Source organism: Mirounga leonina, unplaced genomic scaffold, assembly GCF_011800145.1.
Source record: "Mirounga leonina isolate KUSES-001 unplaced genomic scaffold, KU_Mleo_1.0 Mir_165, whole genome shotgun sequence".
Taxonomy (NCBI): Eukaryota; Metazoa; Chordata; class Mammalia; order Carnivora; family Phocidae; genus Mirounga; species Mirounga leonina.
In genome coordinates this window covers 79,187,746-79,204,694 of record NW_023270415.1, presented here as the reverse complement: position 1 = coordinate 79,204,694, position 16,949 = coordinate 79,187,746, and the positions used below count along the sequence as shown (strand labels likewise).

Genomic DNA, 16,949 nt, shown 5'->3' with positions numbered 1-16,949 from the left:
AAACCTCCTTGCCGTAGGTTTTCTTCACATCATGTTGCTTTAACTTCCTGGAACAGCTTCCTGGGGCTTGGCAATTAACTCGGCCTGCTGGCCTTCATTGCTTGGATCTGGTTTGCAAATTATAGCCCATTCAAGGAGCCTGGGTTGAAGGCTGGCATTGCAAATTAACACAGTTGATTTAGATTTTTTGGATTAACCACAGCTCCAAGGTGCCAGCATTTTTAGAGAAGAGAAGGGATTTTGTATTTCTCTGATATCATGAATCCTTGTGTCAGTCCTGAGTGTTCGACACTCAGCTCCCTGCAGGGAGGTCACGCCCAGCAAGGAAGCAGTGTCTTCATGTCAAGTAGGTGGGAGCGCAGGAGAGGAGCTTCAAACTCAGGGTTCCTTGCTCTCAGCCTGTGGCCTTTCCACGTCTGCCTCTTCCTGGGCAGCGTGGTATCACTGAAGGGAATATGGGACTAAGAGTTTTTGCTCGAATGGTAGCCCTGGATTCACATTTAGGGGTCTGCTACTGTCTGTCACCCATGGGCAAGTTACTGAGCTTCTGTGAGCCTCAATTTCTTCATTTGTAAAACAGAAACAGGACCTCAGAATTAAAAAAAAATTTATTTAAGTTTAATTACTTAACCTAGAGTATATTATTAGTTTCAGAGGTAGAGGACCTCGGAATTTTTATGAGAACAGAGAAAATGCCCAGGAAAGCGTCTAGCATGCAGGCCCTCCAGAAGGTACTCTCCCTCCACTCCTAGTGGCCAAAGTGATGGATGTAGTAGTGCGTCGGATGGGGCAGGGGCTGAGAACTTTAGAGGCCCCCCCAATTCTCTACCAGCTCATTTGGCCTCTTGAGGAGATTTCTGCTTCTGCTTATTTGAGAACAGGGTTTGTGGGGGGCATGACTCTGGTACTCGAGAAGCCAGGTGTCGGAGAGCCCCTCACCTGTGGAATGGTGCCCTGTTCGGCTGCAGGGAGTCCCCCTGCAGTGCTCTGAATGTACGGCTTGGCCTTCGGTTAATCTGTGTTCTTACACGTTTGACCTTCTTCCTTTGGTAAAGTCTGGGCAACAGAACCGAGAGAGTTCTTCAGTTGGCTGAGGTTTTTTTTTTTTTTTTTTTTTTTGCTTTTGTTTTTGATAAATCTCCTCAGGAAAATAGCAAATTTCTGGTTAGCAACAGAGACGGGAGGCCAGTAGTCTTGTCTTCTGTGGAGCTTTTTGTTGCTTTCCCTCTGAGACATGCCCTTGTGGAGGAGAGTGAGCACCGTTTCCTGACAGAGATCTGGTTCTCTAGTGGCTCTGCTTTCTGTTTGGGCAGCAGGGCCCGTCCCTGAACCAGTTAATACCTGTTTGGGATTCCAGTTGGGCCATCATCCCAGTGCTTAGCTGTTCCCTGTGGGGTTTGGTAAAGCGTTCTCCTCTGGTTTCTCACCAGAGCTGGTAGAGCAAGCAAAGGTTATTAGCTCTGATTTCTCTGGCTTCTCAGTTCAATTCCAGTCTTCACAGAAGTGTTTGTGCTTCAGAACCGACTGTCCAGTGTGGTGATTGCATGACAGATGAGGGCGGTGCGGGGGCGGGCATCTGCCTTCCAGAGCCTGGCCGCCCTTCCAGCCTGGAGCATGGGAAGGATGAGGAGGGGGAGTTGTGTGCTGAGAGGGGAACCGGAGGGCTTCTGCCAGGGGCTGCAAATGCACAACAAAAGATTTTGGAGTTTGTGCTTTTTTATTTTTTTAATTTTAATTTATTATTTTTAAAGATTTTATTATTTATTTGACAGAGAGAGACACAGCAAGAGAGGGAACACAAGCAGGGGGAGGGGGAGAGAGAGACGCAGGCTTCCTGCAGAGCAGGGAGCCTGATGTGGGGCTCGATCCCAGGACCTTGGGATCATGACCGGAGCTGAAGGCAGACGCTTAACGCCTGAGCCACCCAGGCGCCCCAGGAGTTTGTGCTTTTATTTGTGCATATTATTCTTTCTTATCACAAAAGTAATGAATGCTGCTTATAAGAAGAATCTGGACAGTTAAGAAAAGGAGAACAGCAAAATATTCCCTGTAATCTTGCTACCCAGAACTGAGTGCTTTGATCATTTTGGTGTATTTCCTCCTGGTTTTTCTCTGCACGTCTTTTCATATAGATGAGATCATACCTTACGGGTGATTTAGTCCTCTGGCCGTCCACTAAAACTCTATCCTAAGCCCCTCCACGCCGCATGAATGACCCTTTGCAAGCATATGTAAAGTCTGCCCATTAGAACTATACCCGGATTCCTTGTCTGATGCTTGGATTGCTAGTTTTTCCACAATAACACTTGGATGACAGGCGCTAACCTTACGAAATGGTGAGCCTGCGGGACATTGTGAGCAGGCAGTTACGTGTCCGGTCCTTCATCTGTCACTCCTGTGGCCGCGTGGCAGTGACGCTGGTGGAGCAGGTATGGGGGTAGCAGGAAAATGTGATTCATCCCAGCTTTCTTTCAGCAAATGTGCCAGGCACATGTCAGGCCGTATGGGAGGCTGTTGGGAAGCCTGAGGCACAGAGGATCCCAGTCTGCCCATGGCAGGTTAAGGGAAAGTGGTGAGAAGGGGATTGGTGTGAGAAGTGTTTGGTTGAAAAGCAGTATTTTGTATGGGGGTGGGGGAGGGGGCAGTTCCAGAAGCAGGTAGAGTGTTACTGGGGACAGGGATAATGGGAGTGGCAAAGGGCCTTTGGGACATTAGCTACAGGGCTGCCTGTCGGACACCCAGGTGGATGTGTTCTCTTGAGGAAATTGCAGCTGGAATTTTGGAGGGAGGTTGAGGCTGCTGATACCAGGCAGGGGTCTTGGCTGGGGATAATGGCTGAATTGTGTGATTCCTCGGAATGAATAGAGAAGTAAAGAGGAGCAAATGGGGCTCCCTGGGGATTGTCCCCATTTAAGGGGCATTCAGAAAGATGGAGACTCGAGGGAAGGGGTAACACTCTTCCTGGATTACAAGAGGCGAAGGGCATCACTGGCGGGGAGGATGCAAGTGCAGGGCAGAGAGGGTCAAGGGGGCCAGGTTCATTAGCAGCCACCCATCACTGGTCTGGAGTGCTGTGCCTTCAGGGACCAATGGGGCTCGGGCTGGGCTGGAATTCTTGCAGGAGCAGGGATCCCGTTAGAGGCATAGATAGGAGAATGCATTTAAAAGACTGTGTGATACGAAAGCAATGGATCATGGATCACCACATCAAAAACTAATGATGTATTGTATGGTGACTAACATAACATAATAAAAAAATATATTGAATTTATTAAAAAAAATAAGATGTGGTATATATACAGTGGAATATTACTTAGCCATAAAAAAGAATGAAATCTTGCCATTTGCAATGATGTGGATGGAGCCAAGAGTATAATGCTAAGCAAAATAAGTCAGTCAGAGAAAGACAAATACCACATGATTTCACTCATATGTGGAATTTGAGAAGCAAGACAAATGAACAAAGAAAAAGAGAAACAAAAAAACAGACTCTTAAATACAGAGAACAGACTGGTGGTTACCAGAGGGGAGGTTGGGGGTGGGGGAAGGGTGAGGTGTTGGGCATTAAGAGCACACTTACCATGATGAACAATGGGTGTTGTATGTAAGGGAGAATCACTATGTTGTACACCTGAAACTAATATAATGCTGTATGCTAACTATACTTCAATTTAAAAAATACAGTAACAACACCAAAAAAAAAAAAAAAAAAAAAAGACTGTGTGGCAGAGTGTAGAATACTAAGTTTCTAAGAGCAGCACTGAGAAGTAGTGTGTTCTAGAGTTCAGGGGAGAGAGAGGTTACTTATATCTGAGGGCAGCATTTGGAGGATCAGGAAAGATGTATTCATTCATGGGTTTCTGTTCATGTTTTTATATTTTTGTTAAAAATCTATGTTTGTTAAAATCTGTTGACTCTATTACCTGTATAGTTCTGTATCCTTGCTGATAACAGTGACTTTTTAAAAATTTAAGGCAATGATGCTATCATTCATTTGTGCTGGGAAAATTCCCAGTGCCCCCCACCCCTCTGCTAATCTGCTAGAGGGTATTCCAGCTTGCTCATCTGTTCTGCTTCCCCTCCCCCGTGATTTGAGGAGGGCCCTGTTTCTCTTGGTTGCTTCTGGGTCTTTGAGGGGGTAAATCAGAGTAATGAGAAGAGCAAAAGCTGCCCAGGGAGTGCGCAGCCCTGGGGAGGTGCTTTAGGAGCATGAGAACAGGTGGCAGAAGGAAGAGGACAGGCCAAGAGCCAGCACTAAGGTCTTGCTGTCGACTCCAGAGCCCTCATGGCTGAGAAGGAAAATGGAGATGTAGGCAAAGGGATTTAGATTATATGGTGGCTGGTCATTGACATTCTTCAAGGGACTCAGGTGAAGAATTGGATTGTTTTTGGTGACAAGTGGTGGTTGACCTGAGCTTCGGGAAATATATCCCTGAGCTGAGTTTGAGCCACGTAGGACCCCTCGATCTGTTTAAGCTGCAGCTTTGTGGAATACCATGCGGAGAAGTAACAATGAATATTTTTGGTAAATATGATGATTACTTCCACTAGACTAATAATCAGCATTTATCTTTGGTGTGTTCTTTTCCCGTTGACTTTCAAATACTATGGATTTGCCTGATTCAGAAAAAAGGGAAATTTTCAAATGCTGGTTTAATGTTTAGTGTTGCACATAATCATTAAAACCCGATAATGGTGTGGCTTTGAGCAAATGTCTCAAATCCCACCACTTGAGAATTTCCTTTTGAAGGGACACAGGCTTATAATGAAGTATACAATCAAGAAGAGAAGGATGATTGCTTAGATTATTAGCAGTAATGTTAAATGTAAGTTCTGTAGGCATTTGATAAGTTCTTAAAGAGATGGATGAGTTCTATAATAGTAACAATAGTTGAGTTCTATAATAGTAACAATTGTAGAGTGGCTATGACCTTGTGGTTATAGAGATTCTTCAATAGGCATTGTTTAAATTTAATTTGAGACAATGTTTCACTTTACTTTTCACTGGTCTTCCATATCCTTTGTACACAACGCCCTGATGCTGCAGCCTTTGGGGCGTCAGTGCCCCCACTTTATGGACAGAGAGCCCAGCGCACGCAGGGTTCTCGCCTTTGCCAGATTCTGCATTTTGCTTTCCTTTTTGTCTGATGGGGTTTCTTACTCCAGGTGCCTGGGTCAGGCCTTGTATCTCTCCCTCCTGGATTCCAGCTAGTCGCCTTGCCTGTATTTCTCTCTGCTGTGAAGCTGCTGGAGCAACCCCCAAAAACCTAAGTGTGCTTGCAGCCCTCCCCACTTGAAGCCCTTGCCGGTCTCCCTGTCAGAGGCGAGGGCACGCGCGGTTGCTTAGCCGCCACGCACGGGCTCCACGTCGCAGTCTCCGCTGCGGGCCCCTGCTTGCCCTTGGGTGGAGGCTGCTCGTGAAGTTAGCTCTTAGGATTTAATAGTCAGGTGGTACATGGATTTGTCTTGCCAGCTCCTGGTTTTCATTATAGGAGAATAAAACGGAAGGGCTCTGAGCAGGAAGTTGAAAATACACTTAATGAAATGTCACTTTCCAGTGGGTCAATGTGCACTAAATCTCTTAAAAATGAGTGTGCAGGTAGAAGTGTGCAGTTGAAGAATTAGCAGCTCCCAGTGTATCAGTGCAGTTCTTTTCCGGGTATTGCATAGCGGCTTGGGGAAGCAGCCATTCTCAGAAATGTTTGTGAAATTGAGTTTGAAGTAGTGGGCAGTTATTTTTGGAAGCCAATCTTCCTAAGCCAGATTTCTTTTGATTTAGCGAAAGTATGTAGAAAAGAGATTAATAGACCAAGTTCTTAGGGAAAGACAGTCTTCTGAAATACTCTCTTGCTTCAACCCAGAGACTCTAGACGAATGAATTTTTTGATGTATGTATACACTGGAAACCTAGAGAGTATGATTTCCAGGTACCCAAAACAAAGAGGAAATTCAAAATCTGACTAAAGCCGAAGTGCCTTCTTGTGATAATGTTAATTAACCAGCACTGTGCTGCCACCGACATGGGGAAGGCTGTCCAGGCTGCAGGCCTCTGGTGCTGAATTGGGAGGGCTTCCCAGAGATGGGACCAGGAAAGCCTGCCCCCAGAGCTGGGGACTTGGTTAGGAAGCGTTCCAGGGCCCAGGACTTTGGCTATGCAAAGAGCTAGCCTTAGGAAATTCCTTCCCTGAAGCCAGCAGGGAGCAACCAATTCAGATACAAGACTGCTGTATAGAGACCCTCCCCCCTCCCACAGACCCACAAACTTGGCACATGAGATGGTTTTCTCAGAGGATGGGTATACAGCCAGAGGTTACAAACTCCCTAGGGGGAAACCATGAAGGGGAATCTACAGGCAAACACAGGAAGGATGTGCACCTCGAGACCTAGAAGTAAGAGGGTAAACTGAAGAGACTTAGATAGTCCTGTTTGGAGTGGTCAGGGTGGCATTGGAAGAAATGACATCACAAGAAATAGAACCAGCCGGATTGGTAAAGGAACCAAGTGGAAACTATGAAAACTCTAAAGTTAAAAAAAAAAAAAAAAATATATATATATATATATATGTATATATATATATATATATAGCTATTGAAGTAAATTATTCCACACAGTGGGAGGGTGAAGAGGAGACTAGATGCAGTTCAAGACTGAGGAGAGAGGGAGTTGAAAGGTCCCAAGGAGCCTCCCAGCATGTGTCACAGTGGGATGAGTGGAAAATGTGAAAGAGCAGTTACAAGGGTAGAATAAGAGGCTCTCCTATATGTCTAATAGGAATTTCAGGAATAGAGAACAGGGGAAATCCCAGAGAGGAAATATTCAGAGATAATGAGTGGCAAACTTAAGAAAACAAACGGCCCTTCAATTAAACAAGTATTATCAAGTTCGAGTTTTCATGCTGAGGGAGAATGATAAATCCTTAGATCCAATAAGCTTAAACCCTAGTAAGGATAAACATAAAATCACATAATCAAATAGATGAAAACTGTTTGTATTGAGAAAAACCTTTAAAGCAACCAGAGAAAAAGCATATGTTATATGGGAACAAAGGTAATGATTGTTGACATTTTGTCATTAAGAATGCTGCCAGAAGACAATGGAATTTTATCTTTTACTTGGCAAAAGGAAACCATTGTTAAGCTGGGATTCTATATCCAGCAAAAATATCCTAAAAAAAAAGTGAAGAGGAAATAAAGACTTAGAGACAAGCATGTGCTGAGAGAATTAATCTCTATTGGACTTGCTCTGTGAGAGTCCTTAATGGACGTTGGTAAGTCAGGAGAAGTCAGTACCTCAAATCCTGAAATGTGTTGGAAATGGTAGTAATATGGGTAAATATAAAATTATTACTTCTTGGAATTTAAAAATTTCTTAAAAGAAACTTAACCACGGGGCGCCTGAGTGGCTCAGTCGGTTAAGCGTCTGCCTTCGGCTCAGGTCATGATCCCGGGGTCCTGGGATCGAGCCCCGCATCGGGCTCCCTGCTCTGCAGGAAGCCTGCTTCTCCCTCTCCCACTCCCCCTGCTTGTGTTCCCTCTCTGACTGTGTCTCTCTCTGTCAAAAAAATAAATAAGATCTTTAAAAAAAACAAACAAACCACATTTTAAGCAAAAACACCCATTTAATGTTTTTTGTTTTTTTTTAAACATGTATAGAGTAAAAAATATGGCAGGGGTGCCTGGGTGGCTCGGTTGGTTGGGCGTCTGCCTTCAGCTCGGGTCGTGATCCTGGGGTCCTGGGATCGAGCCCCGCGTTGGGCTCCCTGCTCAGCGGGAAGCCTGCTTCTCCCTCTCCCTCTCCCTGCCACACTGCCTGCTTGTGTGCGCTCTCTGTCAAATAAATAAAATCTTTTAAAAAAATATGGCAAAAATAGAGTGGGAAGAAGAAAGGGAACTATGCAGCGCTATATTCCTATGCTGTATATATAGCTATGTAATACTTGAAGATTGTGTCAAGTTCAGTGTGCATGTTGCAACCATAGAAAAGCCACAAAACTAAACAGTACAAAGAGGGAGGTCAATAAGGAAGACAAAATAGAATCCTAAAAGCAGGAAAAGAAGAAAAAGGAACAAAGAGATGGGACAAGTAGCAAGATAATAGAACTAAAGCCAACCACATCTATAATTACATTAAATGTGTAAATGGTCTAAGCATTTCAATTTAATGGTAGAGTCTATTCTCTTGGATAAAAGTTATCAGGATCCAACTATTTGCTGTTTAAGGATATGCATTTTAAATATATATTTAAATTATATGTATTATATAAATTATATATTTTAAATATAAAAACAGTAAACATAAAAGGATTGGAAAAGACCTGTGCAGACACTTAAAGCAGGAATAGCTATATAAGCATAAAACAAAGTAGATTAAGAATATTATTTGGTAGAAAGAAGGACATTTCATAATGATGAAAGGATAAATTCAAGAAGATGGAACATTCTTAAATGTGTATGCATATACTAACAGAGCTTCTAAATATATGAAGCAAAGAACTGAGAAAATTGAAATGAGAAATGGACAAAGCCATAATTATAGTTGGAAATTCCTCTATTCCTTTCTTGGTAACTGATACATCAAATAGAATATTGCTAAAGATACAGAAGACTTCAGTAGCACAACCAACCTAATCTATTTGATATTTATAGATATTTATATACAGATATAGATATTTATAGAACACGCAAGGATAAAATAATAAACATTCCTGTCAAGTAAGGACATGTTGAACATTTAGCAAGATACACCATATGCAGGGCCATAAGTCCAGCCTCAATTAATTTAAAACCATTTAAATCTTAGAGTATGTTCTCTGACCACAACAGAAATAAATTAGTAATAAATAACAATATCTTGACTAACTCCGTTATTTGGAAATTAACACATTTATAAATAACCCACAGGTTAAAAGAAGAAACCACAAGGACAATTGGAAAACTTTGTGAATTGAGTAAAAATAGCATATCATAATTCCTGGGTGCAGCTAAGGCATTGCCTTGAGGGAAATTTGTAGCTGAAATTTGTCACTCACATTAGGAAAGGAAAATAGTTTGATTAATGAAGTATATACTCCACTTTAAGAAACTAAAAAAGAAGAAAAGAATGAGTTAAAGCCAAAGTTACCAGAAAGGAAAAAATAAAGACTAGAAATTGGTGAAATCAAAGACAAACAATAGAGAAAAATCAATGAAACTAAGACCTTGTTCTTTGAAAAGATCAATAAAATGCATAAACCTCTAGCCCAAATTGATCAAGAGAAAAAGACCTAAATTATCAATATCAGAACGAAAATGACACCAATCTTCCCTATAGACATGAAAAGGATAATAAAGGATTTTAATAGATATCTTTACGTGAGTAAATTTGGTAATTTAGATGAAATGGAAACATTTTTGGAAAGAGATTACCAAAATTGATTCAGGATGACATAGAAGGCCTAAATAGTTCTATTTAATAAAGTTAACTCGTTATTTTAAAATACCGCCCTAAAGAACATATTAGCTGAACAGCTTTACTGGTGAATTTTATCACATTGTAATGAAGAAATGCCATTAAAAAAAATTCTCTCAGAAAATAGAGGAGGGTAAAAATTTCACTTTTTTTTTTTTTGAGGACAGCATTATCTCGATAACAAAATCAAAGATGTTACAAGAAAACTAGAGACCAAGACCCTTCATGAACACATATGCAAAACCCTTGAAATATTATCAAATACTCTTGTGAGATACTTATTGCTGGATTTGTTTTCTTTTAATATGTAAAATGAGTAATTCATGATCCAGTGGAATTTATTCTAAGAATGCAAGGTTGGTTAACCATTCAAAATTTAATTAGTATAATTTACCATATTTATAGAATGAAGAAGAATAAAAAAAAACCACGATCATATCAGTTATATATATAAAAAAGCCTTGACAAAACACAGCACACGTTAATGATAGGAAAGTACTCAGTAAATTAGACACAGAAGGAAACTTGCTCAGTTGGCTGATGGGCATCCACAGGGAAGTCTGTAGTTAATGTGGTACTAAGTGGTAGATGCTTTCCTCCTAGGGTTGGTGAGAAACAAGGGTACTTACTCTTACTACTTGTATTTGACATTGTACCAAAAAGTCTAGCTAGTGCCATCAGGAATGAACAAGAAATAAAAGGCCACAGATTGGAAAGGGAAAAGTAAAACTTTATTCACAGAAAACATGATCATGTACATAGTAAATCTTAAGGAATTTACAGTGTACTAAAGTAATGAAGGTAATATAGCAGGGTAACAGGGTACAAGGTCAACATACAAAAATCAATATATATATATATTTTTTCTTTGAGAGAGAGAGAACAAGCGAGGGGAGGGGCGAGAGAGAGAATCCTAAGCAGGCTCAATGCCCAGTACAGAGCCTGATGTGGGGCTCGATCTCACAACCCTGAGATCATGACCTGAGCCAAAATCAAGAGTTAGATGCTCAACCAACTGAGCCACCCAGGTGCCCCCACAAATCGGTATTATTTCTATATACTATTAATGGACATTTAGAAGATGAAGTTAAAATACCATGCCAGTTAAAAGACATATCCTAGGTATACTAGGAGTGTGTTTAAGAAAAGATGTGTGAGAACTGCAAATCAAAAATCACAAAAGATTTATTTTCCCTGAGAAAATAAAGACCCAAATAAATAGAAGGAAGCCGAAAGATACACATGTTCATGGATTATAATACCTAACATTAAGATGGCAGTTCTTGCCAGCTTGATTCTTAGATTCAGTGTAGTTCTAATCAAAATTCCAGCAGGCTTATTTTCTAAAGAGATCATTGCTTGGCTCTAAAATTTATATGGAAGTGCACAGGACCTGACCTATCCCAGACAACAAAGCTCTAGTCATCAAGACAGTGTGGTATTGGCATAACAATAAACACATAGATTACTGGGGACAAAATAGGGAATCTAGCTATAGACCCATCCATGTGCAATCAGTTGATTTTGGGCAAATGTGCCAAGGTAATTCAAAGGGGGGAAAGGATGAACTTTTGCAATAAACGATCTTGGAACAGTTAATTATCAGTATGTAAAAAATTAACTTCTACCCTTACCTCACACAGAAAAATTAACACAAAATAGATCATAGGCCTAAATATAAAGTGGTCAACAAGTGTCTAGAAAAAAACATTTGGTCCTGGGACAGGTGAAGATTTCTTAGGACACAAAAGTCATGAAGCATAAAGGACAAAATAAGAAATTAGACTTGATCAAAATCAAAACCTTCAGCTTGTTGAGATCCACTTTTAAGGAAATGAAACACAAACCTCAACCTTGGAGTCAGTATTTGCAAAATCTATCTGTTAAAGGACTTGTATGTAGAGTATACATACACAACTCTTACAATTCGGTAAGATAAAGAACCTGATTTTTTATCAGAGGCAAAGGATTGACCATCTAATTCACCAAGGAGGATAAATTGATGACAGATGAGCTCATGAGAAACTCAGTAGCAGTCGTCAGTAGGGAAATGCAAACTGGGGCCCCAAGGAGATCCCATAATGCACCTGTTAGAATGATGAGAATTTTAAAAGTGATGGTGCTGAGTGTTGGTGAGGATGTTGAGGAGCCAGAATTTCATTGCTGATGAGAATGTAAAGTAGTACAATGATTGGGAGAACTACTTAGCCATTTCTTGCAGAGTTACCCAAGGCCCAGCAGTTTTACTTTGGGTATTTACCCTAGAAAAGGGAAAACCTAGATCCACAAAGGGATTCGACTACATTCATAGTGGCTGTATTCATAGTAGCCCAAACTGGAAAACCACAAGAGTCCACGAACAGGTAAGTGAAGGAACGAAGTGTGATATACCCATATAATGGGCTTCAACTTGGCAATGAGAAGATAGGAGCTACTGTGCCCAACAACACAGATGAATCTCAAAAACACTATGCTCTGCTGAAGAAGCCAGACCCAAAGAATACATACTGTATGATTCGGTTTACAAGGAATTCTGGAATGTATAAAACCAAACTGTAATGACCAGGAAGCAGGTCATTGGTTGCTGGGGGCTGTGGTGGGGCACTCACTAACATTGTTGGGGAAGAGGCAAGAAGGAACTTTTAGGGATCACGGAAATGCGCGATCTGTATGTTAATTGTGCTGGTGGTTACAGCAGTAAACCCATTTGTTAAAGGCGGTGGTTCTGTGCACTTAATATGGTGGCGTTTTATTGCATGTTGCTTATTAATAAAATTGATTAAAAGAAACTTCCTGTGTTCAGAGCAGTCTTTGACTATCTTCCCTCACCGTTCAACCCACTGAGGTGTTCATTGCACCCTGTGTTTTTCTTTATCATAATACTCATCACACGGTGAGTTGTAATTTCTTTCCTCCTTGCTTCCCCCATCAGACTTTCAGCTTCTTGAGAGCAAGGAATGTCTTTTATGTGTCTATCCCCTGAGCACAGCCCAGCGTTGGCATGGATATTCATTGCTTAATTTAAGTGTGTATTTATTATAATAGTTTCAATTGGTTAATTGCCTCCTGTGTGCAATCTTCTGATCTTAGTGGATGTTTGCTGTGCAAATAAAGAATCAGCACTGCATTTCAGAAGCTACCGTAACGTGGTTGCACCTATCACAAGGTGTATCTGCAAAAAGGCTGAAGCTTAGATGACGTAAGTATTTGCTTTGGATTATTCAGCTGCTTCATGGCAGTGTCAGAATTAAAACCCAGGGAAGTCATTTAGATTCTGTTGCTTCATGTGCATATCTTCAGCTATTGTCAGTGTGTGTTTAAGACTAGGGTTACTTCTCTGTTTTTTAGAATTGGTCTTATCAGCAAGCGGAATTTACTTTGGAGATGTGAGCCTTTAATCTCTTTGACATCAATTTTTTTTTTTTTTTTCCTGTTTGGGTGACCCACCCCACCTCTCAGAGTCTGGCTGGGCCTTTAAGTTGAGCAGCACTGTTGCTTGCTTTGGTTGCATGATAAACTAAGGCATGCTACTGCATAAAGCCTAAGAAACTCACGTGAGAACTTTGCCAGTTTCTTCTTGTTCCCTTTCTCTCAAAGAAAAAAAAAATCTCATCACTCTCAACATAATAGACATTCATGATTCAAAACCAGCTGTTTTGGAAACGATAGTATGAATATTTTTGGCATCCTTTTGTTGGCTGATGTCCTGTTAGCTGTGTGTGCTGTTTTTCCATAGAAATGTGGCGAGGGGGTATCAGTTGGAAATCACATGGATTCTGAAGCCAGGCAACACCAAAACCACCACTACCACGTTTTTCTCTTCTGTGAAACTGTAAAGAGATTTTTAAATGTCCTTGACTTTAGGTCACAGTCGAAAATAGTGCCATTGCATTGGAAAACACTTTGGCAGTTCTTCAAAAAGAACTCCCACAACTGCACTGTTACCTCGTGACTCAGCAGTTCCGCCCCAAGGTGTGTACCCCTGAGAGCTGGAAACACGTGTGCGCACACACACGTGGGCAACAGTGTCTGTAGGAGCTGTACTCACAAAACCCCCACAGTGGAAACCATCCGGATGCCCATCCGCTCATGCATGGAGACACAAACTGTTGTGTGTCCATGCGGTGGAGTATTGTTCAGCCATAAAAGAAGCAAAGTACTGATCCCTGCCACACCATGAAGAGTCTTGAAGATACCATGCTCGGTGAAAGAAGCCAGTTTCAAAAGGTCACGTGTTGCGTGATTTCATTCATAGGCAATGTCCAGATTGGGCAAATCCATAGAGACAGAAAGTAGATTGGTGGTTGCTAGGGAGTTTGCGGGGAGGGCAAGGGGAGTTCAGAATGACTGCAAATGGGTACAGGGTTTCTTTTTGGGGTGGTGAAAATATTCTGAAATTAGATCGTGGTGATGGTTGCACACTTTTCTGAATATGCTAAAAGCTGCTGAATTGTATACTTTAAAAGAGTGAATTGTGTGGTGTGTGAATTATACCTCCATTTCAAAGAAGAAATCATAAAGCTAAACCTTGTTTCTTCTCCAATTCTCTTCTTGCCCTTCACTCCACCCCACCCCACTCACATCTTCTGGTTAATACTTACAATAATGTGCTGCCATTCACTAGGCTTCTGCCACGTGTCATCTGCTGTGCTGGGCCAGATGCTCACAATAAGTCCATTTTACAGTTGCCGGTGTAATCAGAGGCCTGGAAAGCAAGAGAGCTGAGTCCCTGACCACTTTCACTTATAGTAAGCTGCAGAGCCAGAATTTGAAGCATATCTGTCTGACTTCTAGAGCACCCCCTCTCATCTCATGCAAATATGTTTCCCTTGTAAATATTCTTAGTGAACAGCTACGTTCAAGCCCTGACCTATAGACCTATCCTAGGCCAGGGCTAGCAAGTGCTTGCAGGAGGCAAGCAGGTCACCGGCTGGAGTTGTGTGGTAGGCAAGTCAGTCACTGATTTTGGATAAGATGTTGAGAGGGCTGAGCAGAAGGTGTCTTTAACCCAAGGACTCTGGTCTGTGATTTCCCTGATGCACCTGTCTCTTCTACTTCCCTCCTTTCTTGAAATTGTAAAGCATTAATCGAAAATCTCATCAGTTAATAGGTTGTGTGTAGGTCAGTATAAACCTACTAAAACTGCAGATTCATAGAATGGTAGCATTGTCTTTGCCTCTTCAGGGTAGGACATGACTTTTCAGTAGGTTTGTCTCCATAGCCACTGTCTCCTGCATGAAGGCTCCATGATTTTTGGCTCCGACCATTGTGAACCTTTTAACTGGCCCCCTGGCTACTGTTTCTTCTCCTCCAGTCCATTCTCTGCTCAACACTGCCAAAATGCAGTGGCTCAGAGGCCGTTTTGGCAGAGTACTTGGTAGCGGTTGACCTTGATCAAATTACTATTAATTTCCCCAAACCTCAGTTTAGCTGTCTGTACAACTGGGAATGTTAGGACTTTCCTTGTAGGTTTATCAGGGGCATTAGTTTTAGTAATAGCAGTAGCTCCCATTGTGGTGTGCTTGCTGCGTGCGGGAGACTTTTCAGTCCCACAGAAAGCATTTAGCATAGTGCTAAGCGTTTAGCCAAATGCCCAGGAAATGTCAACTGCTGTTGTTATTACCATATCTCATAAAAGTCAAATTTAATTAGGATATTCTTTTCTTAAATCCCCTCCCATTGTCTGCCAGAGATGGTTTAAGCCAAAAGAACATCAGCGCTCTTTTTCAACCTGACACAATTCTGGCTTTTCCCTCCTATCTCCTGTGGCTTTTCCTCTTGTTCAGGGAGCACTCCTTACCAGCTCACAACGCCCGGCCACGTTCTGCTGTGTTTCAGGTGTGCTCCTGCCTTCAGGTCTAGCCAGGGTCACTTCCTCACCTCTTCCTTCCCTTCCTGAACAAGGCAGCCATTGCTCTTTTGTGCTCTGCGCCGCTGTGTGCACTTGGGAGGTCGCGGGTACTGCACCGAACTCCAGTGATTGCTGACTGATCCTTCAGATGCCACCTCAGCCTTTCTCGCACTCTGGCTGCAAGCAGTTGTCATTCGTGCTGCTCTTCTGTCCCTCCGCTGTCCAGGGCCTCCTTGAAGACAGAGACCTTGTATTCTGCATCTTTGTTCCTTAGCACCTCGGATGGGTAATTCCTGCACAGAGTGCCTTGGTGTAGTGTGGTCATACCCTACACCGGAATGGGACTTTTAATGCACGAAGAGGTCTAAATATTCCTTCCTTCCTGCACCAGGATTCAGCACAGCGATGTCAGGAGTGGGCACTGGGTCCCCGGCTTGCTCTCCCCACAGCTGCGGTGTCAGGGGTTCGTGTGCGTGGTGTCACCAGGGAGTGGGGGAGCTTTGTGGGGAGGACCTCGCCTCCTCTGTGCTCTGATGCTGGAGGTTACTTTTATACATCGCTATTTATATTTCCTGCTATTAATAACTCTTAAAGATTAAACAGGACACAGCTGTAAGCATAATCACAAAGACCCTCAGTGACTTCTAAGTAAAGTTTTTACTTCTGTTCTTCCAGAGGAATTAATCTTCAGTTGCCGAGTTGACTTTCTATATACGTATAGTAGAAATTCAACCATGCTTGCAATGGGTGAATAAATGAGTAATGTTTGAACATTTACTTAGTAGTTTTTTCTATGTTCTTTTAAAGGATTATTTCCCCTCACTTATATACACTGCCACCTGTCTGTTTCTGTTTTTAGTGATAGTTTTGTCCCTAATATTTATGCATAAGGATGGTAAGATGGAGGAGGACATTTTGATCGTGTAGCCAGAGACCCAGAAATGCCCAAATGGTGACCTGTTAATTGTTTCTCCCTCATTGCCTGAGCTCTTAGAAGAAGCTGTGTAAGAAAGAAGGTCCAGATGGGACTCAGAGTGTCACCTCCCCAATGGCTGTGTGAAGTCCCTGCAAGCTACAGGATTGAACTCTGGGAAACACAGGCTTGGAGCAGAAGGCTGAGTCTGGAGGGCCCGAGTGGGTCCGTCTTCCTTCCCTGCTGCCCCCTTTCCCAGCTCTTGGTCTTATCTCCCTCTCTCTGGTCACAGTTCCATAGAAACAAATGGCTAGGTCTGCAGCCACGCTGTCAGTCCTCTTCCCTGCAGCCACGTACTCGTCGTGAGTCTGGATTTCTCTAGCAGGATTCTTGATGCTGCTCGTGGCAGAAACCCCAGCCATAAGTGGTTCACTCAAAAGAGGTAATTGACTGGCTCATTTAATGGGAAAGTATAGGTGTAGACTTATTTTCGGATTCAGGCATCCTCTCTTAACTCTCTTCTCTGCTTACTGCAGATTGATAGCATATTGATATCTCAGCATCCCTGTGGTGGAAATGTGGCTAGCCAGAATTGGCAGGCCTGTGTTCCCCTAGGTTTAAGGTGATGGAAAAGGGCATGCACTTCCCTTCTTTTTTTTTTTTTAATTTTTTTATTCTTATGTTAATCCCCTTACATTACAACATTAGTTTTAGATGAAGTGTTCCATGATTCATTGT

At 42.2% G+C, this 16,949-nt stretch overlaps 1 protein-coding gene and 1 pseudogene across 6 annotated transcripts in view; both read left to right on the top strand.

Moving 5' to 3' along the window:
• TRAPPC9 (trafficking protein particle complex 9) overlaps positions 1-16,949 on the top strand; it is a 545,767-nt gene that overhangs the window by 189,197 nt on the left and 339,621 nt on the right. The gene's annotated exons all lie outside the window — the stretch shown is intronic.
• Positions 2,334-16,949, top strand: part of LOC118015359 — a 42,206-nt pseudogene continuing 27,590 nt past the window's right edge. The window contains exon 1 of the transcript XR_004680618.1: positions 2,334-2,429. The product of XR_004680618.1 is annotated as a 60S ribosomal protein L15-like (transcript). The remainder of the gene's footprint in view (positions 2,430-16,949) is intronic.